The sequence below is a fragment of the Pteronotus mesoamericanus genome, unplaced genomic scaffold (assembly GCF_021234165.1).
Source record: "Pteronotus mesoamericanus isolate MK-2021 breed Mesoamerican mustached bat unplaced genomic scaffold, CSHL_Meso_final contig_303, whole genome shotgun sequence".
Lineage (NCBI taxonomy): Eukaryota > Metazoa > Chordata > Mammalia > Chiroptera > Mormoopidae > Pteronotus > Pteronotus mesoamericanus.
The window spans coordinates 264,341-291,057 of record NW_026555130.1 but is presented as its reverse complement, the minus strand read 5'-3'; the positions used below and the strand labels follow the sequence as shown (position 1 = coordinate 291,057).

The following is a 26,717-nucleotide window of genomic DNA, read 5'->3' as shown; positions in this document are numbered from 1 at the left end:
CCATCAACAAAATGAAAAGACAACCTGCTGAATGGGAGAACATATTTGCCAATGATACATCTGATAAGCGGTTAATATCCAAACTCTATAAAGAACTGATAAAACTCAACACCAAAAAAACAAATAATCCAATTTTTAAAATGGGCAAAGGACCTGAATAGACACTTCTCCAAAGACAACATACAGATGGCCCACAGACATATGAAAAGATGCTCAACATCACTAATCAGAGAAATGCAAATTAAAAACACGAGATATCACCACACACGGGTCAGAATGGCCACCACTAATATGTCAACAAACAACAAGAGTTGGGGAGGATGTAGAGAAAAGGGAACCCTTATGCACTGTTGGTGGAAATGCAGCCACAGTTGGTGACTGGTGCAGCCAGTGTGGAAAGCAGTACGGAGTTACCTCAAAAAATTAAAAATTAACTGCCACATGACCTAACAATTTCACTTCTGGGAATTATCCAAAGAAACCAAAAACACTAATTCAAAAAAAATATTCATGCACCCTTATGTTTCTTGCAGCATTAATTACCACAGACCAGATTTGGAAGCAGCCCAAGTGGCCATCAGGAGATCAGTGGATAAAACGCTGCGGTACGTTTATGCAATAGAACACTACTTGGCTGTAAAAAAGAAGGAAGGAACTCTAACCCTTTGCGACAGCGTGGATGGACCTGGAGAACATTATGATAAGTGAAATAAGCCAGTCAGTGAAAGACAAAGCCATATGATTTCACTTATATGTGGAATCTAATGAACAAAATAAACTAACAAAATAGAAATAGACTCAGAGAGAGCAGACTGACAGCTGTCAGAAGGGAGTGGACTCGGGGGACTGGGTGGAAAAGGTGAAGGGATTACGCAAAAATATAAAAATAAAAATAAAAGGTCATAGACACCGACAACAGTACGGTGATTACTGTTTCAGAGGGAAAGCGGGACGCGAGGGTCCGGGGGGTAGAAGAGGGTAAAGCGGGGCTCCATGGTGACGGAAGGAAACCTGACTCGGGGTGGTGAACACACACAGATGATGCATTATCAAATTGTACACCTGAAACCTATGTAATTGTATTAACCAATGTAATCCCAATAAATTCAACAAATAAAACAAGGAAAAAACCCAACTATATCATAATTACGTAAAAGTAAATTACCTAGAGAGTTCATTATTCAAAGGCCTGTAACGTTTCTCAGGCTGAATGAAAAAAGCCAACCCCAGCCCTGCGCTGAACCTCTCTGGGTCCCCACGAATATCGGGCGCGCGATCCCGCCTGAGTCGCAGTTGCTCTCCCTCCCGGGGGCCCCTCCGCGCCCCGCACCTCCTGCACTTCGCGTCACGGAGTCCGAGCAGCCGTGGCCTCCCCGGTAAGTGTCAGCGCGCACAGGTGTTACTGCCCCGGCGGTGGGTGGGGGGAGGGGCTATAACGCATTCCCAGGTGATGCGTGTGAACTGCCGCGCCCAGCCCAGCGTGTCACTAGACCGAACCCCCAGGTAAAGATAGGGCCGCGGGAGGCTCTGGTCTCGGAACCCGCGGGCACTGGGACCCCACCTGCCCTCCCCCGGCCCCGGGCGGCGTGCGCTGCAGGCGGAGTGCGGGGCGGGCTCCGGCCCGGGGCGCTTGGCGGGGTCGCGGGAGCCGGGCGCGGGGAGCCAGACTGGGGATGCGGGGGGCGCGGGGGCCGAGGGGCGCCGGCAGCCGGGCGGGGGCCGCAGGCGGGGCATGGGAGGCGGGGCACGCGAGGCGGGGCACGCGGGGCTGGGGGCGCGGAGCCCCGGCGCGGGAGACCCGGTGACGCACCAGTGACGTCGGCGGCGGGCGGGATTTCCCAGCCCCTCCCGGGCGCCCGGGGAGACCCCGCTGCGGAGCGGCCGCGACCCCCGTGGGCCAGGGGCGGGGCCGATCGGACAGGCGCCCAGCGTCCGGCGGGTCTCGCTCGCTGGCTCGCGCTCGGCCACTGCAGCCGCTCCCAGGCCCGCGACAGCTGACGGCCCCCGCTCCCCGCACGCGCCCACGGGGCGATGCCGCGCGGCCTGGCCCCCCGCGCGCGCCGCGCCGGAGACAAAGCCCGCGCGTGAGCGGCGGCAGGGCGGTGCGGACGGCGGCGCTGCCCGGGCTCCGCGCTCGGGGGAGCGGAGACGAACGGGAGTCGGCGGAACGTCCCGGAGCCGGAGGGCGGTGCCGGTGCCCGTGGGGCTGCCGCGCTCCGGAAGCTCGCGGCCCGACACGCCGCAGCCAGAGGTTCGGCGGCAGGTGCGCGGCTGCCCTGACCCGGGGCTCTCCGCCGAGCGCAGGTGCGTACGGGCCGCTCGGACCGCCCCGCAGTCCCCTGGGGTCGGCGTCGGAGGCGGCGAGGCTCCCGGGGATCCGTGTCCATATGTAGGTCAGGGAGGGTCGCTCCTCTCTCGGCAGCGGCGTCCCCGTTGAACCAGACCGTCATGGAAGGGTTGTGCTGGCCAGTTGGTCATTCTATTGGGGGAAATGCTTTCGGTGGGCACCAGCAGAAGTTCTGTTGATTCCTGACAGCCGGGACACCTGCCTCAAAGCGGCTCCGAGGACGACGAGGCGAAGCTTTGTCCCCTCCTATGGCGTCTGTCCCCGCGGCTGGTGCTGAGCTGCACTGCGCTCGCGGCGCGCACCCGGTGGCTTTAGGGAGCGTTGGTCTGATTTTCTGGTTGCCTTAGAAATAATAACGGGAGGACAAGGGGCAGAGGTGTGGCTGGAGAAGGCGACTTAATTTAGGAGGATTTGCTTATTTTGTGCATTTTGAACTAGAGTATTAGGAAGTCCGAAATGTGAAAGTTTGATCAAGTGGTGAAGTGGCTGGTGGCCACCCAGGCCCCCTCCGCACCCCCAGTTCTCCCGGTTTTCCGTTCCCTCCCAGGTCTGTAAAAGGCTGGTCACAGCCAGAGGCCTGCTGGGCTGCACTCTGGTCCCTAGGAAGACGCGCCAGTGCCCCCTTCTGCGTCCCAGGCCTCCAGGGGGACCGCAGAACCCAGGGGCCGGAGCCTCAGAGCGGCCGTGAGCGGACCCGGCTCAGCGCTGGCCCCGGGGCTCTTTGGGGAAGCCCGTTCCCTGGCGGTTGCGTGCGGGGGAGGGGTGGGCGGCGCCGTGAGGACCTGGCCCTGTCCCCGCAGAGGCTGCAGGGGAAACCCCGGGTGGAAGGCCTTTCAGTCCCGAGAGAGGAGACCCCGAACCTGTGAACTGTGGGTTGTTTCCAGAGTGTAAAGCTGGCTCCCTGACCAGTCGCTGGGAAAGGCCGGCGTAGCACTAGTCGGTGTCGGCGTAAACACGAGGCGTGCCGCGGTGCTGTGCCAGTTCAAGGAGTGGCCGCACTGGGGTTATGAGGCTGAAATGACCATTTAGGACAATGGCCTTCCTGTTTGCTCCTCCGTCCGCACGTGGCCCCAGGCCTCAGCCTCCCTGCAGGAGGTTGCCGAGCGAAGCCCCTGAGATCGCGCCGCGGAAGGGCCGTTCCCACGGCCGGGACTGGCGAGACATCGCCTTTGTCGGTGGTGGGAAAACCAGGAAAAAGCTTTCACATGTGCCTTTTCCAGTTTTTACAGCCAAACTGGCAGTCCCCGACGCCCCCAAATCTCTGTACCTTCTCGGAAATGGTGGAGCGTCAGGTGGGAACTTGGGCCCTGGTCCCTGGGGGAGCAGGTCCCCAGTGGCTGCGTCTGGGGGCGCGGCGGGGCCTTCGGAGCGCCTGTGTGTAACGCGCCCCCGCACGCGCGCACGCGCAGCCCCACCGCTTACGGGGGGGGGGCGGCCAAATGGCTGAGAAATGACTGACGTCTACACCACAACCAGTCTCCTTTATTTATAGCCACGTCTCACTCTCACATTTTTTTCTCAGTTCCTCCCGTTTTTGTTCTACTTGAATAAGAGAATGCCTAAAATGCAATGTATTTTAATTGCCCTTTTTCTTCATGGAATTTTGGAACAGTATCTTCAAGACATTACCTGATTTGCTTTCAGAACACCTTTGTGAGCATATACTACTCTCCGATCTTGCAGATTTTCCTTGTTTACTTGGTATTTTTATTGGCTCTAGGCATACGTAGGCATAAAGAGACTTACTATCCAGGTGGAGAGATTATATGTTCAGTTTTTGTAGCCCAGAAACTGAAATTTAACTTCTTTAATACACCAAAAATACTATAAAATGTCCTTTTAACAGTAGCCAGGCTGGTTGGACTGCCAGTGAGAGAAGCTGAATGAGTGTCAGAAGAAGGAAAACCACGGCCCGCTGTCGTGTATAAAAGTGGGCGTCGTGCTGCCGCGAGTTTCCGGCCCCCCGGCTTGAACGGCGGGGAGAATGAGCAGGTGTCCTCAGGAAGCGGCCGGAAGTGGAAACAAACGCAGATGAACCTTCCACTTGGGGAAGGAAGTGGAGGCGAGAAACGCTGCTGGTGAAAAGCGCCTCAGAGGAAAGAGCGAGGCCGCAGAGGCCAGCGGCTCAGACGCGAGCTGGACTGTCCGCGCCCGCTCGGCCAGGGGGCTTCTGTGAGGTCAAAGGGCCGCCGGCCTGGGCCCGGCGTCCGTGGTGGCCCTCGGCAGACCGCGGCAGGTCTTGCGCCGAGGGGAGCGTGCGTGTGTTGAAGGCGTGGTGCTCGTGCCCGGGCTCCAGGCGTCCGGGGCGGCGGAGGTCTTTGCAGCCGCGGGGGAGCGAGCGTCCCCGCGGCCCTGAGGGTCCCGGGCAGGGCCCAGGCTGGGGGGACCGGCGGGGAGGAGGCCGGGTCCGCTGGCAGTGGGGAGGGAGCGCCTCGTGGGCGCATCGCAGGGCGGCCTCGTTAGTCCTCACACCACAGCTGCACCGTTTCTCTTTAGCAAAACACAGGGTGACCGCCGGCAGGGTGTTTGGTGGACGGTGGCGACTTCTTAACTAACCAAGGACAAGCGTCTGCCCACGGAAGTGAGAGCGGCCGGGACGGGGAAGAGCAGGGGAGGGGGTGAGACACCCAGGGCCTCGGAGGCTCCTCTGCCCGCTTGGCTCACGTTTCTCAGACCTTTGCTCCCTGGTGCCTGGGAGGGAAGAGAGAAGACGTCAAAGACGTGGGTTAGCATCCCTCGGGGCCCTGCCTTCTCTGCTGAGGCCGTGCGCACAGCGCGGAGGACAGCCCTCCACCCAGCCGGGGCGCCTCTCCACTTTCTCGTTTGTCCCTGCGCATCCTCCTGGCGCGCACGTCCAGTGTGTGCCGCTGTGGGCCTTCGCTTCCACCCCGTCCTGTCGCCCCCAAAGGAGGAAGGAGGGGATGGCGGCGGGGAGAAGGAAACATCATTCAGGGTTTGGGGAGTTCTTATTAGAACACTTTTATAACTGCCACAAAAGGTGTCGCATGACAAATAAATGTGCTCCCACGTCCCGCCCCCTGCGTGAAGGTCCAAGCAGGAGAAACAGAATTAGAGAACAGGAGGGAAAGAGCAGGGGCGTGCGGGGGCGGGGCGCCGAGGGCTGCCTGTGGCCAGCAGGCTGTTGTCCGTGACACGGAAGCTGTGGCCCAGGTCTGACGCTGCTCGGGGGCAAAGGCAGCGAGGTCTGCTTCCAGGTCAGGCAACAGGGCCTGCCTTCCTGTGCCCAGAATCAAATCATGAGCCCCCCTTGCAAAGAGCTGTTTTCTCCCCCGACACCCACTGTCCTTGGGAGGTTCCGGCAGCCCGGGACCCTCACAGACTGAGTCTCTACTGCGGGAGACCCCCCTTCTTATCTGCGACCCCTCTTACAGGGGCCTCCAGCCTCCGTTTTTGCTTTCTCTGAGTCAGCGTCCACACCAGCCCGAGGACCGCTGTCTCTGCAGCCTGTGTCCGCTCCGGCCTGGGCCATCTGTCCTGTCGCCCGGGGGCACCTGCTCTGCGTGCCTTGATGGCAACAGTAGGGGAGGAAGGAAACTTCTCCTCCGTCCTCTTAGGTTCCGTGTCTGCGGCCTGTGAATTAAGCTACAGCAGGAGAGAGAACAGCAGGAAAGGCTGGTCGCCTGGCCTGCCGTGAGAGCCGCGCCGCCAAGCAGGGGGGCGGAGGCCCGGCGCCTGTATTGAAACAAAGGGAGAGAAGTTGTGGGAAGGTGACAAGACAGCGGGGACACTGAGTTCCTAGAGACGGTAAATTTGGGAAGGTGACTAACAGACGGCAGATGAGGGCTGGCTTGGGGAGGTCGGCCGGCCGGTGAGGCCGCCGGCCTGCTCGGCAGTGGGAGGTGGCCAGGCGAGCCCGCACCCCGGGAAAGCTAGGTCCTGCGGGGGAGGCCAGGGCAGTCCTGCTGTGCCGCTGGCTCTTCACTGCCCTCAGCTCAAAACCCTGCCTGTGCCAGAGTGGCCCGTTTGGGGTGGGGCGTTCGGATCCCCTTCCCCATGGCCAGCAGAGACCAAGCCCTTTCCTCAGCGGAGCCTGCAGCCCCCAGCCCGGGGTGCGCCAGGCCAGCGTGAGGAGTCCTACTCCGTTTGGTTTGCTCTGTTTGCCCTGTGCCCCTGAGAGCTGCTCTCACCGCCCAGGGCCTCTGCCATCTGCAGCTGCTTGTTTACCCCCCACAGCTGTGGGGCCGCACCCTGGTTAAGGGGACAGGTGACCGAAGTGTACAAGTGCACGTTCGACGGGGGAAGCCAGGGGCGCGGGAGCCGACCCGAGCACTTCCGGGCAGCGGCAGGCCTGGGAGCAGAGACCCCCGCGGTGAACCTCAAGGGAGGTAACACAGGGACGGACAGCGACGTCAGCCACCAGACAGTTTCTGGAGGGAGGGGAGGCGAAGGCCATTAGCTGGCCTTGTCAGCATTCTGTGCTCTGCTCTTTCGCTGAGTTTCATCCAACGGGACTGCAGTCTCTGCTCACCTAGACCCTCTGGGTCCCTGGTAGATCCCGCTCTGGACCCGCCACCCCGGCCCCGGCCCCGAGTTGGAGTCTCAGCCCCATCCTCCTCCTCCTGGTCGGTCTGGTGGAACTGGCTCATCCGTGCCCGCTCGGTACAGACGGCAGCGAGCACACCCTCTGCCGCCGCTCAGCCCTGTCTCCACGTGCTCGCGACCGTGAGGAAGGCAGACACTGGACAAGAGCGCTTGTGTCCTGCCTCAGGGACCAACCCCTGTCCCTGAGGCTCACTGTGCCCTCTGATGGGTCAGGTTCCCCTGAACCCGCTGGTTTCTCTCTGAACCCTCTCCTTGGGCTAGAGTTTGGTGTAGTGAACCATGTTTGCAATAAGCTGATCATTGGGCCGGACCCAGGCACAGCTTTATTAAACAGAAGTTTTGTTTATCGTGGAGTTTGCATCCCAGAGACCTGCTGGTCCGCACTGTGACCAGCCTTCCCGGACGCTCTGCCTTTCTCTGGTTTTCCTGTGCTTTTCTGCTGCTAACCACGTTCTCCTCAATCACCAGACACCACGGAACAGCTTCCTCCGTGCGTGTGTCTTGCTGCAAGCAACGGACGAGGCTCTAAAGGCCGTCCATACCCGTGTGAATCTGAAGGCTTCCTTTGTGGCTCCTGAGACAGGCCCCAGCAGCTTGGGCCCCAGGGGCCTCCCTGCAACTTCGGGATGAAGCAGACACGGCTTGCCTGTCACAGAACCCGGGAGTGTCCCTGCCCCTGGACAGATGCTGTGACAGGCGCGCTCAGAGGGCGGCGGAGGCAGTGACGCCGGCACAGTGGGACGCGGGGCGGGCCAGGCAGCGAGGTCCTGTCCTCAGCCCTGGCAGCTGAGGGCGGGTTTCCAGTCCACACCGATGAGGAAGGGCTTCCCCAGCAGAGGGACCAGCGTGACAGGGGCTGCGGGCGTGCGGGGGAGGGGGTGCCTGTGGGAGGCTGCGCCCTGCGGGCAGGGACCCAGGGCTGCTGCGCAGATGCAGGATTTCGCGGGTCCTGCCTTGGCCCTCAGATGCCGCGTGGAGCCAGCCAGGGCACGGAGACGGAGGGAGAGCAGGCAGAAGCCGCGGGGGGACCGCCGTGGGTCCCTGGGCCCTCAGGCCTGCCGGCCGGTCAGCATGGCTGGCTGAAGGCGAGGGGGAGGGAGGAGCCGATGTCCAGGGAGCTCAGGGTCCCCAGTTCGGGGCTGACCTTGCAGGGCAACACAGCTGGCTTAGTGAATGCAGGAGGAGGCGGGTGGAGGGAGTGAGCGTGAGGGGCAGGTGAGGAGGGGCCGTCCGGGAGGAGCAGGAGTCTGGCCGGACACAGGCAGAGGGCTCGCTGGTGCCCAGGCAAAGCCACTGGTGGACGACTGACGTTCCAGGGGCTCCAAGGGGGCGGTACACACAGTGGGGGCTTCAAAGAGCAGCTGCGCGTGTTGGGCAAACCAGAGATTACTCTGAAATGCAGACTTCTTCGAATGCAGGTTTTCATGTGGTGAGGTCCCTCAGAAGGGGCCCCGCGCCCCACAGTCCCTGAGGCTTCCGAGCGCCACCACCACCTGCTCTGGTGACTCATGTCCTGTGCCAGCGCTTCCAGCCTGGCCTCTTGTTTGTGCTTCTTTGTCCCTGACACTTGCCCATCTGGCCTGGTGCTGCTCCTACCAGCTTCGCTGGGGCTGCAGTTCATTAGCCTTTGGTGAGAGGAGTTTTTGTTTTATGTTCTTCTGAAACCTCCGGGTCCCCCTCTTCTAGCCCCCAAGCTCTGGTGGCCCTGCTTCACAGTCACCATGGCAACCCAGGCCTCCCTGCCCTCCCTGTTCCCCCCGCCCCTGCCCCCCGCGTTTCGGGAGCTGTGAGGCACGCCCTGGGGTGGGCTTTCTCCCTCTCCTCTCGCTGCCCCTTCTAAGTGCTGGGGACTCAGCAGCAACCGGAGAGCAGGTAGCAGAGTGGAAAACAAAACAGTCCTGCCTTCACAGAATTTACATTTTAGTGGAGGAATCAGACCAACAAGTCAGAAATCAAAAGTAACCTAAGGAAGCAAGTTAATAAATAAGCATCTTAAATTGTAACGAGTGCTTGGGAGAAAAAATGCAACCAGGAAGGAAGCCAGGCACCTGGGGCGGGGGGCGGGGGGGCAGACCTGCAGAGCCTGCTCACGGCCGAGACTGAGGCGACGGGCGTGCGGAGCCCAGGAGAAGGGGAGCAGGCGAGATGCGAGGGCCGCGGGCGGGTGCTGCCCAGCTGCCCTTCTGGGCGGGGCCGGGTTTTCGCTCCCTCGGGCGCCTGCTGCCACGCCCCAGCGCACAAGGCAGCTGGGGCGTGGCGTTCCCAAGAGGAGTGTTTGGTGGCATAACTCAGGAACAGACGGAGCAGCATGACACAGCATGAAGGGCTCTCACCCTGTTTTGTGGACACCACACAGACCCAGAGACCAGCCCCCCAAGGCGCCCGGAGGGCTGGATCCCGACCCCACGCTGGGAAGCTTGGGGGCTGGCGAGAGCACAGGCCACCCAGCCCCTCTGCTGCAGACCTGGACGGGCGAGGAGACAGCTCAGCAAGACTCAGGTGCCGTGGTCCCTTTGTGGCTCTAGTTTCCCGTGGTCAGCTGAGGTCCGAAAATATTAAAAATGGAAAATTCCAGAAATTAACGATTCTTAAGTTTCAAATTGTGCGCCATTCTGAGAAGCATGATGGAATTTCGCACCGTCCTGCTCTCTCCCACCCAGGGTGTGGGTCGCCCCTCTGTCTGGCGTCTTTATATTGTGGGTGCTCCCCCCCACTCGTCACATAGTAACCGTTGGGGTGGTGCCATGCCTGTCAGGGGGGTCGCAGTGCCGGTGCCCATGTCGCTGTGCAGAGTGGCGACGCCAGCAACCCAGACGCGCCAAAGACCAGCCAGGAAGCGCTTCATTCACACGAACGCGCGGGGCCTGATACCGTCCGTAGCCGCCGATTTCTGCTGAGGGCCTCAGAGCACGGTCCCCACCGTCGGGGACGACTGTGCCTTGACACGTGGCCTGGCGAGCAGCTGCAGACTTGCTGCTGGATGACAGGCTGCACCGGCTGCCCCTCCGTTTCTACACACCTGTTTCGGAAGCCGTTTGCTGGCAGCCCAGCCTGTCCGTACGACTCCGCACGGACCCGCCAGTGGTCCCCCAGCCCGGCTGCAGAGCGGTCACATGGGTGGTTTTTGTAAATCATATTGTATTGATTATGCTCTTACAGTTGTCCCAATTTCCCCCCTCTGCCCCCCTCCCCCCAGCCACTCCCACTCCCTCCAGCAGTCCCCACACTGTTGTCCACGTCCATGGGTCATGCATATATGAAGTCTGTCTGGAATAAGTCCAACCATTGTTAATATAACAAGACCGGTTTGCATGACGTTGATGTGACCTGGCAGCCAGGAAGGGTGGACTGGGATGCACATGCATGAACCATGACAACTTCCCTCTGCTAGCCAGGGGGGGTGGTAGACACCGTTGACTGAGCATGTGTACTTTGTGGCCATCGCATTCAAAATGACAGAGAGTAGAGCAATGAATCTGCATCAAATTTTGCACTAAGCTTGAACTGCGGAAACTATTCCAATGACATAGAAGGCCGCAGCTGTGGCCAACGGGTGACTGGCAGCTTCATCATGACAACGTGCCTGCTCATGCACCACCTCTCATGCAGTTTCTTGGTGAAGCATCAAATCACCCAGGTGACTCAGCCCCTCTGCAGCTCAGATTTTGTGCCCTGTGACTTGGGCTGGGGCCTCTCACCCCCGAGAGACCCCTCCCAGTTTTCATCTGCCACAGGGGGTTGGGGCCGGCTGTTCTGCATCTCCGCCCCTCCTGCCACTCTCGATGTGGTTTTTTCTTTAAATTCCATAGTTGTAGGACTTCCATTCAGCCCAATTTCTGACCGTCCTGAATGATGGTGGTTCTGTAGTTTAGCTGTAATTTTGATGCGGTTGTGTGAGCAGGCGAGCCACATTTACCTACGTCACCACCTTGATGGGAAGTCGTACCTGGGTGGTTTTTTCAAAACTGCCACTTCTTACCTTGGCCCTGGCCATTCTGACTCCACAGGCCTGGGGTAGAGCTGGGAATCTGTGTTTCACAACCCACAGAACCAGGTGATTTCTGTGCACCTTCCTCCTTGCATGTGATAACCCCCAGACTAGGGAAGTATCCCCAGTTCTGTCTCCTCTGCCGGCCTCTCCCCCTTGGAGCTGGGAGGCAGGGGCTGCCTGCAAACATCGCGCGGCTGAAACACCGCAGGGCCCGGGTCTCCTTTCCAGCTGAGCGCATGGCCCCGTCTTTCCCTGCTTTCCTCCTCACTGGGGAACCAGCTGTGCACCCTGAAGAATAGCCTCAGTGTGGAGCGTGGTGACCCCAAAGCACAGACCCGCCTGCCTCCCCTTCCGCCGCCGCTGGCAGCAGCAGCCCTGTGGTCCGGGTGACCCCACCCCCACCCCTGTCTGCCTGGACTCAGGGCAGACGCCAGACCCAGTGAATGAGCCGCCAATGCATCCGGGCTGTGTGTCGGGGGTGGAGCTCCAAGACGGCGCAAGGAGGCCCCGCTCCTCAGAGGCCGACCCTCTAGCGAGGGAGGCAGGTGATTCTGACACGACACAGAATCAAGAACAGGTTCCACCTGAACAGTGCGGGACCCCAAACCCAGCCTAGGTCAGGGAAGGCTTCCAGGAGGGCTCAGGATTTGGCCGGGGACAGCGGGGTGTGGGTTGGGGCCGAGCCAGTGGGTGAAGGCTTTCCCGGCTGGGTTTCTGCTCGGGCAAATAACATTAATAATAGCAGCAGCTGGCATTTAGTGAGTGCTTGCTGCAGGCCAGGCTCTAAGTGTCTTTTATTGTACTGGCTGTTTATTCCTTGGCAGCTCTCGTGGTAGGCAAAGCAGTGGACCCCCAAAGATGGGCGCACCCTAATCCCTGGGACCTGTGAATCTGCTACCGTACGGAGCAGAAGAGAGTTTGCAGAGGTGGTTAAGTTCAGACTCTTGAGGTGGGGAGATCATCCTGGGTTAACTGGTGGGCCCGCTGTCGTCACGTGTCCTTAGAGAGGAGGACAGCCGCGCCAGAGCGGCAGGAACACTGGGCTGCTGGCTTTGAGGGCAGAGGGGCCCCAGGCCATGCCAGCAGCGCCAGAAGCAGGAGAAGTCGACTCTTCCCCAGAACCCCCAGCAGCTGTGCCCTCCAAACACCAGACTATAAACTTATAAAATAATTACAAAACTTACTATAAAATAATAAGTTTGCATTGTTGCAAGCCGTAAGTGTGTGGTACCCTTGCAGCAGCCACAGGAGACCAATGTAACGTTTTCTCTTCCCATCTTGTAGCTGAAGACAGCAGGAGGTTAAATAATGGCCCAAAGCTGCATAGTGAATGAAGAGCAGGCGCAGGACGCAAAGTTCCGCCGTCTGCTGGCTCAGGGTCCTGCGCTTGCCCATCTCACCAGCCGTGCCGGCCCGGACTGAGACGCAGGCCCTCAGGCTGCCTGCGCATCAGGAGATGAACCCAGCACATGGGCGGTGTTTGCTGATCCAGGCCTCCGCCTCCTCCCCATTACAGGCCCCGTTTGCTGATTCAGACCCCCACTCTGTCTCCATCTCTGGTGCTTTGAAAATGCCTCAGCGGCCCCCGGTCCCCCGCCCGGTAGTCGAGGAGAGGCACTGCTTACGTGCAGCACCCTTACACATCGAAAATTCTCCAATCTTCAGACATCTATTTCTACCTTGTAATTCTTTTATTCATTCTAATTCTGTTGCTCTTCATACAAAGCATCCCCCGTCCCTCAGTCTGTGACTGAGAAAAGCGGTGGGAGGAATTTTGAGGCAGTATTTTTAAGGTTGTTTTTTAAATATTAAACAGAATAAACGTCACCTAGATCCACTACTCCAGATACATCTCCTTAATTTGTATTCCAAGTATTTATGGGTCGTGCTTAGATTTTCAAAGGAGCAAAAGCCCACATTCGATTAGCATGTTGTAGTTTACAAAAGCGTCCACGTACCTCACGCACTGAGCTCTTCAGAAGCCCTGGGAGGCAGGACCTGTCACCGTTCCTGACGAAGGTCCGAGAGGTGCGGCTGGGCTGAGGTGCCCTGCTGAGAGGGGACAGAAACCAGCTGCCACTTCCTCCTGCATTATTTTGCCTCTTCAAGGAAAAAATAAAAGTAAAACATGCATTAAAAATAAAAAAGGAAGTAGGGGGCAAGATTCCAGATCAGAGGTGCCCCCCAAGTACAGAAGTAGATGCTGGGGCAGCCACGGAGCAGCACCTGTCAGATGTTGGGGACCCCGCCCTGCTGGAGGGGCGCCTGCAGCCTCTGGGCCTCTGGCCTGAGTGTCACGCGGGGTGGTTTGGATGCGACTTGCCTCTGCTTCGGGTGCGGATAGGACCCCAGTGCTTTGAGGGTCTGCTGGTGGGAGACGCTCGGAGAACGAGGCACCAGCACGGGTGACGGTGGCCCTGCGCGGCCACAGGCGGCTGCAGGCGTGGGCTCACAGCGCGGGGAGGTCGGGCTGCGGGCCTGCGGCTCGGGGCCGGCTGCACTCCCTCCACCTGCGTCCCCCAGGCCCCACGCTGCCTCGCCTTGTTCACAGCCCCTCCCCCGGCCACAGGTGTCCCGGGACAGGCCCATCCTCGCCTTCGTCCTCCGTCTAGGTGCTCTTGGGGTCCTCCCTTCCTGACAGCCTTCCTCAGATAAACCAAAAGCGTTGAGTCCCCAACATGTCCCTGAGACAAGCCGTCAGAACCTGCTGAGAAGGTGAGGAGCGGGATACCCTTGTCTGTCTGTCTGTCTGTCTGTCTGTCTGTCTGTCGCGGCCTTCGGAGGCAGCTCTGAGCCGCAGGCGAGATGCTCTGTCTGCGCCCGGAGCCTGCTCCCCTACTCCTGGCCTGGGCTCGCCTGTCCAGTGAGAGGGAGGACCCCCAGGGTCCCCACGTGGAGGTGAGCGGAGGGCTCCTCACAGTGCAGTGCCACCAGTTCTCAGCCACCAGCTGGCTGGACACAGGAGAGGAGGCGGCCCCTCCTCCAGCCCTTGGCTCCTCCCAGCGGTGCCCAGGATTCCTGCCGAGGGCTCGGGATCAGCCACGCCGGACCCGCTGCCCACTGAGTGCAGGGTGTCATGCCGAGTAAATGGCTAATTTCCAAGTGGGCATCAACGAGGTAAAAAGGAACTTCAATGTATTGCTGAATTCTTTACATCTCATCTGTGAGTCAATAGCTGTTAGAAGTACTGCTATAAGGGAGGCTGCTATTTTTATTTTATTTTTTAAGTTTAGAAGGGACCTGTAGACTTAAACCCATCAGAACCCTGTCCATGGAATCCCTTGTAATTCCGGTCCTCTGTGTTCACTGACAATGCCGTCTTGTGGAAGAATCTCCCAGCGCCCTTGCTCCTTCCACAGGGCGGTGAGGGAAGGCTGGGTCTCCCCAGGTAGATGCACAAGGCAGCTCTGGTCCCCCACCCGCCCTGCCGAATGGGGCCTGGTGAGTGACCAGGGGGACTGGGTAGGGGCCGTCACTGCATGCCCACTCTCCTGTCCAAGGAAGGTCCCGGTGAGCCTTTCCTTGGACCAGACCTTCATTTTTCCTGCTCTTGGATGTGGACACTGGTCTTTGCATCCTTCCCTACTTACTTACAAAGACTTTGTACGTGAGCTGGACCACATGCCCATTTTCCATTTTTCTTGCTTTTAGTAGCCTTGTCTTGTGTCTCTTTACTCACAGCTTTCCCGCCTCTGGTCCCTCTTCACCGCATAGCCAGAGCCAGTGCCCCTGGCTCGCTGTCTTGCCCAGAGGTGTCCCGGGACCCAGCCACACGGCCCAGGAGGACCGGTGTCCCTTCAGGTGCTGCCGTGGGTCAGGTCAGCTGCACCGGTCTGTGGCCCGTGGCGTCTCCGGCTGCTGGGCCGGGGGAATTTCCCTCTGCTCGCCTCCAGCCCAGCTCTGCCCCTTGCGACCCGGCCTCTGCTACTCAGGGACGGTTCACCCCCAAAACTACTTTGCCAGGATCAGCAGCAACCTGTCGACACGTAAAGGAAAAACATGTGTCAGACTCTGCGTCTTTTTTCCTGGAAAATATGCATATGGCCAGATTATTTTCGAGCTCATGTAATACGTCTTTTTCCCCCCACTGCTGTTAAAACACGCTCCTTCGTGCAGAGCTCGCCTGAGTGACGCAGATCCGTCTGTCCACACAGTATGAAGAGGCACCATGGAGAAATCTGTGAATATAAGTACCGAGTTGTCGGCCGTGTCAGAGGGTGACAGCTCTCAGTGTCGGCTCTTCCTCCTCGGAAGACAGCTGGCTGTCTCTCGAGTCATTTGGTCATAAATTGTTCTAATCTAGAACAAAATCTACATTGCTGGGTTCCCCTCCCCCCAGGATCAAGCCATTAAGTTGTTAAGTAGTCTCCAAAAAGTTAGGTGACAGGGTCTAATATTCTATGAATTTGCTAAGTTGTCTTACTAGTTTGTTTTTTAAGGAAGGTTTTTTTTTTTAATTTTTTTTTTCCCAGAGAAGAGAAAGGAGGGAGAGAGAGAAACATCCATGAGTGGTTGCATCTCACGTGCCCCCTACTGGGGACCTGGCCTGCAACCCAGGCCTGTTCCCTACACTGGGAATTGAATCCGTGACCCTTTGGTTCACAGGTCAGTGCTCGGTTCACAGGTCAGTGCTCAGTCCACTGAGCCCCACCAGCCAGAGCTGTCTTACTAGTTTGTTCCCACCTGACGTATTTCACTTGATATAATCTTTTCAGGGCAAGGTGACAGGCTGTTACAAAGTGTTAGAACAAAATGTAGAGGGGCAGAAATAGAAACGCACACTGTGTTCTTGGATGGGAAGAACTAACATCCTTAAAATATTCACGCTACCCAAAGTAATCTGTAGATTCAGTGCAATTTCTATCAAGATACCAATGGCATATTTCACAAAATTAGAGCAAGTAATTCAAAAATGTATATGGAATCAGAAGATCCCGAACAGCCACAGCAATTTTGAGGAAGAACAAAAACATTGGAGGTATCACACTACCTGATATAAAACTATACTACAAGGCTATAGTAATCAAAGAAGCATGGGACTGACCTAAAAACAGGCGTATAGATCAATGGAACAAAATAGAGCACTCAGAAACAAACCCACACCTACGTGGTCAATTAATGTACGACAAAGGAGGCAAGAACATACAATGGGGTAAAGACAGTCTATTCAATAAGTAATGTTGGGGAAATTGGGGAGAGAGATGCAAAAAAATGAAACTAGCCCACCTCCCTATACCATACACAAGAATAGATTCAAAATGGATTGAAGAATTAAATGTAAGACTCGAAACCATAAAACTCCTAGGAGAAAATATAGTAAAACCTCTGATATTTCTCTTAGCGATATTTTTTCCCTAAGGGACAAGGGAAACAAAAGAAAAAGTAAGCAGCCCTGATCTCTGTGGCTTGACTGGGCCTTGTCCACAAACCAAAAGGTTGCCAGTTTGATTTCTTGTCAGGGCATGTGTCTGGGTTGTGGGTTCAGCTCTTGGTCACAGTGAGTACGGGAGGCAACCAATAGATAGTTCTCTCTCACATCAATGTCTCCCTTTATTTCTCCCTCCCTCCCCCTCACTCTAAAAATAAAATCTTTTTTAAAAAAGTGAACAAATGGAACTACATCAAACTAAAAAGCTTTTACACAGCAAAGGAAACCATCAACAAAAAGAGAAGACAACCCATTGAATGGAATAAGATATTTTCCAATGATGCATCTGATAAGGGGTTAATAACCAAAATTTATAAAGGACTCACATGATTCAAAAAAAATAATTCCAATTAAAAAGTAGGTGGAAGACCTGAATAGACATTTGTCCAAAGAGGACATACAGATGGCTGATAGACATATGAAAAGATGCTCAACGTCACTTATCAGAGATGCAGATTAAAACCACAGTGAGATATCACCTCACACTTGTCAGAATGGCTGTCATCAGTAAACCCACAAACAAGACTTGGTGAGGCTGTAGAGCAAAGGGAGCCCTCACTCGCTGTTGGTGGGAATGCGGCCTGGGGCAGCCACTGTGGCAAACAGTATGGAGGGGCCTCCAAAATTACAAGTGCAACTGCATTATGACCCAGCGCTTCCACTTCGGGGTTTATATCAAAAAAAAAAACACCCAAAACACTAAATCAAGAGAACATGTGCACCTCTGTGTTCATTGTAGCATTATTTTTAATAGCCAGGAAATGGATGCAACCCAGGCGCCCAATAGATGATTAGATAAAGAAAATGTGATACATATACACAGTGGAATACTCCTTGGCCATAAAAAAGAAGGAAATATTACCCCATGTGACAGCATGGATGGCCCTAGAGAGTATTGTGCTAAGTGAAATAAGTCAGAGAAAGACAAATACATTATTTCACTTACATGTAGAATTTAGAGAACAATATGAAAAAGCAACACAGAAACATACTCCTAGATACAGAGAACAGACAGTTGGTTGCCAGAGCGGAGGAGGGTTGGGAGGATGGGTGAAAAGGTGAAGGGATTAAGAAGCACAAATCAGGCCCCAGCTGGTGTGGCTCAGTTGGCTGGTACATGATCTCATGCACCGAAAGGTTGTGGGTTTGACCCCTGGTCAGGGCACATACAGGAGACAGCCAGTCAATGTTTTCCTCTCTCTCTCCCCGCCCTCTTTCCCTCCCCCAACCCCTCCCTCCCTCTCTCTAAAAAGCAATGAAAAAATGTCCTCAAATGAGGATTTGTTTAAAACATTTTTTAAAGAAGTACAAATTGATAGTTAAAGAATAGTCACAGGATATAAAGTACAACACAGGGAATATAGTTAATAATATCATAATAACTATGTACAGTGCCAGGTGGGTACTGGAAATGTCGGGGCAGCACTCGGTAAAGTATGTGATTATCTAACCACCGTCTCTACACTTGAAGCGAGTACAAAACAGAATTGAATGTAAACTGTAATAAAAAACAACAAAACGCTGTAGGGGCCACGACCGTTCCTGCACCTGTGGCATGGACTCAGAGAAGAGAGTTGATACGGGCTTTTTGTTCGTTGTTTTGCATTCCATTTAGTTCATTGACCGTCTACTGAGTAGAACACCACTTGCTAGGTGCCCTGAGCATGTAGAAATGAACGTAGCAGACTCTACCCTCGAAAGAGCCGGCAGTCTGGAAAGGAAGAAGAGACAGGTTCACAGTGGTTTGAAGGCCCAGTGCAGTGCGGATGGTGAGAAGCCCAGAAGGAACGGGAGTGGCCAGCTTGGTGGCTTTTTCCAAGAGGGTGGCAGCGCCTGAGCAGGGCCTGGAAGATGAGTAGAGGCGGCCTCAGCGGGAAGGGTGGTGCAGTGAAGAAACAGGGGAAGTGAAAGCAAGACAATGGAAAGTTCTAGGCACCTAACAGTAAACTCAGGCGGCCAACTCCGGGGCTGGATTGGAATTTTTTAATTTTTAAATATCGCATGGAGGGAGTTTGGTGTCAATATTTTTACAAGTCTCTTGTTTGACATTTCAGAAGAATTAAGCCAGCCGTTACCTTAAATGTGGTCAAAAGTAAAATAAATGTAATGCTTTTCCTGGATCTCTGCCTTTCGTACATACACGCCTCCCTCACCTGTTCTCTAATTAGCTCCCTGAATGAACACCAGGCCAGTGCCTGGCTGCAGTGAGTCCTCGGGCAGCAAGCGCGGGTTTTGCTCAGAGGGGAGCTGCACCGAGTCCGGGTCCAGCTCCGTTCCCTGGGCTGGGGGAGCAGTTAACACAAGTGCTCTGGCAGCCAGGATCAGTCACAGAGACTCCAAGGAAGTCAGCCTTCAAGGATGTGTTGGCCTGGAGACAGACAATGAGCTGGCTGAGACGTCGAGGCCAGGTGCCTGGAGGGGTCTCCTGTGGAAGCCCTGGGATCAAAGCAGGCAGAGGAGGGCTCAGGGCAGCAGCTGAGCCAGGCATCGGCCGGCAGCTGGCTTGCCGCAGGGAGGCCGCCCCTAGCGGACGCTGCTGTCCCACCAGTGCACCGAGGTGGATGGGCTGGTACGAACCTCCACCCACCACCTGGGGTGGAGGTCGGGGGGTAGTGAGACTTCTCGTTTAACTGAAGTGGGCATCCCACTGGCTGGCAAGGAGCTCTCATCCCAGGCTTGACAAGGTGTCCCCAGGCTCTCTGGGCTGCTTGAGGGTCCGCCTAGAACTTTCGGGGGGCCAAGGTGTGGGGACAGGTGCCCCTCTTGTCCTAGAGGCTGGTGGTTCTTGCTGTTCCTGGATCCTGCCTCTGGCAAAACACTCTCCTCAAGGCGGCCCCTGAGCCCTCTGCCTCAGGCCACCGGGTGGCCGTTTTGCTCTGCGGTCTTGCCAACCCCACACCTGCCTCACCTGCCTCACCTGAGAAGGCTTGAGTCCCTGCCCCACCCCTAGCTGCCTGGCTAGTGGAAAGGGCCACTCTGGTCATGGGGTAACTCCACTCTTCCTCCTACTTCTGGCCAAGGCTCGCTCTACCCCCTGCCCCCACCCTCTGGGACTACTAGTTGAATCATGCAGATTGGTGAGTACAAGGTACAGGTTTTCAAATCAGTCAATCACCCTGTTTAATGGCATCCATAAATGGTGTCCTTTTACCATAGCCTGCAGTTCTGAATGTTCTTAATGTATATGATCTATCCTCTTGCCGGCAGGAAGTATGAGGTCTGTCCAGAATGTATCCAGCCATGTACTATAAAAAAATAGAAACATTTATTGAAGAAGATACAAGAAACATTGTACATAGGACAATGACAGCTCAGTCCCCTTCAAAGTAGGCACCTTGGGACATCACACAGTTCTCCCAGTCGCCATCAGCTGTCCTGTCGTTTTTTCCTGAATCTCATCAACCGTCTCAAATCTCATCCCTTTCAAAGGTGATTCTCGTTTGGGGAAAAGCCAGAAGTCACAAGGTGCCAAATCTGGGCTGTAGGGGGGCTGAGTCACCCAGGTGATTTGTTGTTCTGCCAAAAAACTCTGTAAAAGACATGATGCATGAGTGGGTGCTTTGTCATGATGAAGCTGCCAATCACCAGTTGCCCACAGCTGCGGCCTTCTGAATCAGCCAAATAATTCCCACAGAGGAATGTTCAAGCTTAATGCAAAATTTGATGCAGATTCATTGCTCTACTCACTCAGTCATTTTGAATGCAATAGCCACACAATGCGCATGCTCACTCAACAGCATCTACCACCCCCACCGACTAGTACAGTGGAGGCGTCATTGTTCACGCATGCGCAGTCCAGTCCACTGGCCTTGGCTGCCCAGCTACATCGATGTCATGCAAACTGTTCTCGTTATCTTAACAGTGGCTGGACTTTTTCCAGACAGACCTTGTACTTTGAAGGCAGCAGAAAGTTTCTGCCTGTGCTTGCTCATCTCGTTGGTGTCAGTTACTTTTCAGTGCGGGTGTGAGTGGTAAGAATGAAGCACAGGAAGGAGTCACTGTATACACATGATGACCAAGTTTATTCGTTCCCTGGGGCTGCGGAAACAAATCACCGTAAGCTGGAAGGTTTCAAACAACAGTAATTTATTCTCTCTCAGTTCTGGAAGCCAGACATCCAAAATCAACACATCAACACAGCGGCCTCCCTCCCGCGTGCCTGGGTGCTCCAGGTGTTTTTGCCTGGTGGCTATTTAACTCCAAAGCCAGCCTCCCTCTACATGTGGCCATGGCGCTTTTTCCCTCTACCCAGAATTTGGGAGCAAAAGTTGTAAAGACGTGGGCCGCGTCTGTTTTTAGCCTGCCACAGCTGTCCCTGTGTGAACGGGAAGGGGCAGGGATTGGACGGGTCCTCAGAGGATTTTTAGGGATTTTCTGCAAGTAGTTTCATTACTCGCAGAAAGCAAAGGCAATGGGAAATAGATTACACACACACCCCTCTCTCACGCGCAGCTCACACATCCCTCAAACACACCTCCCTCTCACACACGTGCTCCTCACACATTGGTCTTACACCTACCTGTCTTTCTCTCACACACACAAAATGTAAAGTAACATCCTGATACTTTGGCACAAAATCATCTCTCTCTCTCTCTCTTTTTTTTTTTTTTTTTTTACATAAGATCATTTATCCAGAAGTGAGAAAATTAACTGCCCTTAGAAATTTTACAGAAAATGTATTCTTTTGAATATAGCAATGAGCTGAAAGATGACAGCATTTGTCCTCTTCTTAATTAAAAATTACATGCAAAACTCAAAAGCATCATTTCTCTCTGTCACTCCCCACTTTGTACAAATAGCTTTCTCCACGGAGACGGCGTCCGGTCGGGTGAGCCTTCCCGGGACACGGCCCCTTCCGCTCTGGCTGCGCCGCCTCCGGGTGGGAAGGTCCGTCCGGCCGCCCCGCCCGTGTGGGAAGCAGACACCTGGCCTGGGCTCACAGTCTCGCAGCTGGAGAGGGACTTTGCCTCCGGGTGAGTCCTCTCGCCCACACTTGATACACACTTGACTTAGGTGAGATTTAGAAGAGATTTTGGACTTAGAGTTGATGTTGACATACACTAACATTTAGGCTGTTGGGATGGGTGTGAATTTATTTTTTGTGTAAGAAGGACATGAATATGAGGGGCCTAAGGGACGGAGTTATGGGCAGAATTGTGTCCCCCATCAAATTCAGAATGTCACCACGTGTGACTGTATTTGGAGACAGGCCTTTAAAGAGGCGATTATGGGATCATGGGGCTGGGTCCTGACGCTGACTGGGGTCCTCAGAGGAGGAGATGAGGACACAGGCCCTCGCAGAGGGAGGACACAGGGAGAAGGGGGCCACATGCAAAGCCAAAGAGAGAGTCTCAGGAGGAACCAGCCCTGCCCACATCCGGAGCTGGGACTTCCGCACCCCAGAACTGTGGGAACGTTCATTTCTGTTGTTTGAGCCGCCCAGACTGGGGTACCGCGTTATGGCCCCAGCAAAGCGTTGCTGCAGCCGGGCGGGACCAAGATGAGGCCGGAGGAACGGGGGCCCGCTGTGCGGCAGGTGCCTGTGGGAAAGGTTCGTCCCTGCTCTGAGAACCTGGCCTTGTTGACCGCCCAGCGCTGTTACTCCATTGCCCTGGTCTGCAGCTGGGGTACCACAAACCTAGGGGTTTAAAATAACACAAACTTACGTATCCTGGTTCTGGATGTTCCCACTGGGCTAACATTAGGTGTTGGCAGAACAACGGTTCTTTCCAGAGGCTCTAAGGGAAAATCCAATTTCTTGCCCTATCCAGCCCCGAGGGACCACACATCTTCCCTGGGGCATTCTGATCTCTGCCTGGGACCCTGACCCCCCTGCCTCCCTCCTGGGGCTTCCGCTGGGCCCCCCGTCCAGCACACCCTCCCTACCTGAAAGCCTGCTGATTCCCAGCCTGGCGTCTTAATCCCTCGTCACAGAGCAGAACATGGGAACAGGTGAGTCAGGACGTGCGCATCTTTGGGAAGCCATTATTCTCCCTGCCACGCCCTGGAAACCACGCGAGACAGTGTGTACCAACTATGTTGTCAGACAGCATTGTTTATCATAAAAAAGGCTCCTGGTTGGTAAGTTACATGTGGACTGGGAGCAGCTATGAATGAACTTCAGACACCTAATGTGGACACTGCACTTTGGGCTTCCCCAAGTTTTGGAGACTCGTGAGTGGCATGTCGCCTTGAGGCCTGGAAGCCACGTGGAGACAGTCCCCTTCTGTGGGGCAGGGTCTCTCGCAAATGACGTCATGGGTCTCACCTGGCACCTCGCTACGACCTGGGGATAAGACGGCTCCCGATGCTCTCGAGCTGCTGTAAGAACGTCTCGGGGACTCCTCGTGCGCGGTCCTGGCGCCGCCCTGCTGGCGAGCTGGGGCTGTGCTCCACCGCAGTCCCGGGCTCTGAACAGCCGTCAGCCCCGGGCCTCGCCCCGGGCGGGCGAGAGCAGTTGCCCTTCGTCTTACAAGCAGCGAGGAGCGGAATCAGTCTGCCTGGGCTATCGACAGGGGACGCCACAGGCTTAAACAACAGGGATTTATTTCTCCCGGCTCTGCAGGCTTGAGACCCAAAACCAAGGTGCCGGAAGGGGTGGCTCCTGGGGAGACCTTGCTTCTGGCTCGTAGATGGCCACCTTCTCATCGTGTCCTCACGTGGCCCTTCCCCTGTGCAAGGGTGGGGGCAGGGGCTTGGGAGAGAGCGAGGGGGGTCCTGCGTCTCTTCTGCTTCTAAGGACAGCAGTCCTATGTGATGATGGCCCCCCCGTATGACCTCATTAATCTGATTACTCATTAAAGTCCTGTTTCCAAGAGCAGTCACACTCGGCCATAGGGCTTTGCCATATGAACGGGGAGGAGTTTAGTCCATAACAGGAGCCGCCCGTTACGTTTGTAAATATTTCACATCTTAACACCTTTTCACGCACAGTCAATGCTCGGCTCTGTTAGCACAAGACCAACACCCGGAGCAGCTGGATACCTCAGCCGAGGTGGCCTGGGAAGCCAGGCCCTTCTCCTCTGACACGCTGGAAACGGCCCAAGGGCTTGGCAGCGTTTGTCTGAGGTGCAGCAGAGTCGCTTGGCCAGGGGAGGGGGAGACACGGGCTTGGTAGGAACTTAAAGCAGGAGCATCGTCCGAGTACCGTGGTCGAAGAACAGTGATGCAAAGGAGAAAGACAGGCCCCAGCTTGGCGGCTCCCGGCCGGCCGAACCTGGGCCAGCGGATGAATCAGAACGAGTACTGGCAGTAACGCGTGATAGCCCACTGAACAAACAAAACCGGAGTCCCTGCTGACGCCAGCCAGCGAGTGAATCCAGCTGACCCTTGAACAAGGCGGAGGTCAGGGGCCCAACACCCTACGCAGTTAAAAATCCATGTGTAACTTCTGACTCCCCAAAAACCTAAAAACAGTTATTAATGGTGCCCATGCGAGATTGGTTACAGGACCCTTGCAGATACCAATATCCTCAGACGATCCGGTCTTTCATATAACATGGCGTAGAACATGCATAAGGTCAGCGCTCCTCATGCATGGGTTCCCCCCCACAGAAATACTGGTTTCAGTCCCCAGTTGGTTGGATCTGCAGGTGTGGAACCTGGGCATATGGAGGGTCAACCGTATATTTATTGAAAAAATTTGCTTCCAGGTGGACCCACGCTGTTCAAACCTGTGTCGTTCAAGAATCAATGTACGTTGAAGGCTCGAGGAACAATTTTGCATACTTCCAAAGTATGTTCCCACAATTTCAAAATGAAAAAGTATAAGTTGCCCTGGCTGGGTGGTTCAGTTGGTCGGAATGTTGTCTCATACACCAAGAAAAGTTGCACGTTCAGTCCCTGGTCGGGGCACATGCCTAGGTTGCGTGTTTGATTTCCAGTTGGAGTCCATATGGGAAGCAACTGATCTATGTTTCTCTCATCAAAGTTGCTCTCTTTCCTTCCTTCCATTTCTCTCTAAAATCAATAAACATATCTTTGGGCAGGTTTGTTTTTTTTAAATATAGCTTTAGAGTGGAAAAACTTGGCAAACACCACCTTAATGATGTGGGAAAAAGATCAGTAACAGGACAAATTGAAGCCCTGTGCCACCTGATAGGAAACGAGAACGCAGCACGTGTTCCAGAGCGTCCGTGCCCAGGAATAATACCTGAGTGTCACGAGGAAACATGACACAAGCCCAGACTGAAGGACATCCTAAGACATGAGAACTATATGCAACATGTTCTCAATTGGATCCCTTTGCAATAAAGGACATTATTGGTAACTTGAATCGAGTGTCTCGATTAGGTGGCAGTCGCTGTCAACGTTAACTTCCTGACTTTGATGGTTCGTAAGACAATGTCCTGGCTTATAGGACCTACAGAGTTCCCCGGGGTAGTGGGGGTCATGTGGGCCACTGACACTCAAGGGGGTCAGGAAGATGTGTGTACTCACAACCTTTCTGTTGTCAGGGTTTTTCTTTTAAGTAAATAATGAAAACAGGCCTATGAAAAGATGCTCAACATCACTTTGGCAAATGCAAATGAGAGTCGCCATGAAGACCCACTTCACACCGACTACAATGATTAAAATTTCAACAGTGAAAAACACAGAAAACATGTTAGTGAGGATGTAAAAAATTGGAACCCTAATATGTTGCTGGAGGGAAGGTAAAATGCTTCAAAACAGGTGCTCGAACAAACACAGATAGAGTCATGCTCACAGCAGCCTGTCCACCACAACCGACGGTGGAAACAGCCCAAGTGTCCACGAGGGGATGAATGGGGTAAAAAAGTGTGGTATATCCAAATAACGGAATACTATCCAGCCATAACGAGAGATGAAGTACTGACACATGCTGCAAAGTAGATGAACCCCCAAAGCATTAGCTAAATGAAACAAGCCAAACACGAAGGGTCGCCCGCTGTGAATCCATTTCTACGGCAGTTCCAAACAGGCAACTCCGTGGAGACGGCCGGCAGGCTGGCGGCTGCCCCGGCCCGGGTGGAGGGGCGGAGTTGCGCTCGTTTGCACCGACGGAAACGTCACGCGGCCGCGTGGGCGTGGTGTTCGCACAGCGCTGCGTCTGCGCCGCCGATCGTTCCCTTCAGAATGATTTAGTTTATGCCGCGTCAATGTCACTTCAATACGTTTTTTAATTCAAGCGTTTCAACGTATATTTTGTACTTTAAAAAAGGAAACGATTAGCGGTGACATGCAGCGGCCGGCAGCGGGCGTCTGTGGAAGCGGGGCCCGGAGCGCGCGGCCGCCTCGTCTTAGGGGGACAGCTTGGTCCGTCTGCGGAGACAGCTCCTTCCCGGCGGGACAGGGCCAGGCTGGCGTCGGCAGCCCCCGTCGGAGAGGAGCGCCCGGGAGGGGCCCGGCGCGGGCGGGCGAGGTGCCTGACCGGCTGCGGACGCGATGAAAGGGCCTGGCTGGGGGGACGGAGGACTGGCAGGACCGCGTTCTCGGGCGCCGGGCGCAGGGCCCGCTGAGTCGTGTGGGCGTTTTGGCTTCACCGCGTGTGCTGCACGGCGCACGCAGTTTGGGTAGATCGCAGGCAGGCCTGTCTGTACACAGTCTCGGGAGACCGATGTTTTCCTGAGAGCAGGCGCCACGTTCTCAGGGGTCTTACAAAGGACAAAACGCGCGTGCTCTTTGTAGAGACGGGCACAGACTTGTAGTCACGATCTTGGGTTCCTCGCGATACTGGGTCAAATGGTGACCCCCCCCCCCCCAATTCTGCCTGCCTGGGGCTTCCAATGCTCGTGCCCGGAAATAGTCCCTTTGCAGGTGTTCTTAGTTAGGGAGGCCACACTGGACAGGGCAGGCATCGAAGCCAGCGGCCGGGGTCCCTAGAGGGAGGGGAGAGGGCGCGGAGACGCAGGGAAGGGGGTGGAGGCAGAGCCCGCAGCGAGGCGCCGGCCAGCCAAGGCGCCTGGCCAGGCTGATGTCTTGACGGTTTTGGGCCACTGGCTTATGGTCATTTGTCACAGCAACCCTGGGAATCCGGTCCACTGGCCCAGGCACATCGCCGCCAGCGGCCTTCCCCGACCATGTGCAGCGAACTGGCACGGGCGCAGCAGGCTTGGCCGCCACCGTTTTCTCCGCAGCGTGGTCCAAGTTGGAGTGGGGGTCGCTGTGCCCCTGCAGAGGGGACCTCGAGGACATGCTCCCTCTGTGAACATGGAGCAAGTGGGCTGCACCTCATTCTCTGCCGCTCCCCTCAGGGGTCTGGACACCCATCTCCATCCCAGAGTGACTGTGAGAAAGGGCAAAGTTTTGTCGCATGAGGTAAAATGCCACTTTGTGCCCCCTTATACATGCAGAGAGCCCACACCCTCCGCTGCCACAGTGGTTATGACTTGGGGGGAATTGGGGTCTCCCGCCCTGTTAGAGCCCTT

At 55.6% G+C, this 26,717-nt stretch overlaps 1 protein-coding gene across 3 annotated transcripts in view; it reads left to right on the top strand.

Annotated features, from left to right (window-relative positions):
* Window positions 1–1,455: 1,455 nt before the first annotated feature.
* The window catches only part of GNG4 (G protein subunit gamma 4), a 51,809-nt gene continuing 26,547 nt past the window's right edge, over window positions 1,456–26,717 (top strand). The window contains exon 1 of one of the 3 annotated variants that reach the window (XM_054575486.1): window positions 1,456–1,503. The gene's annotated coding sequence lies outside the window, so the exon portion shown is untranslated. Of the gene's footprint in view, window positions 1,504–2,198; window positions 2,305–21,238; window positions 21,303–26,717 lie in introns of those variants that run through there. The other 2 variants (XM_054575484.1, XM_054575485.1) reach the window with 2 other exon arrangements.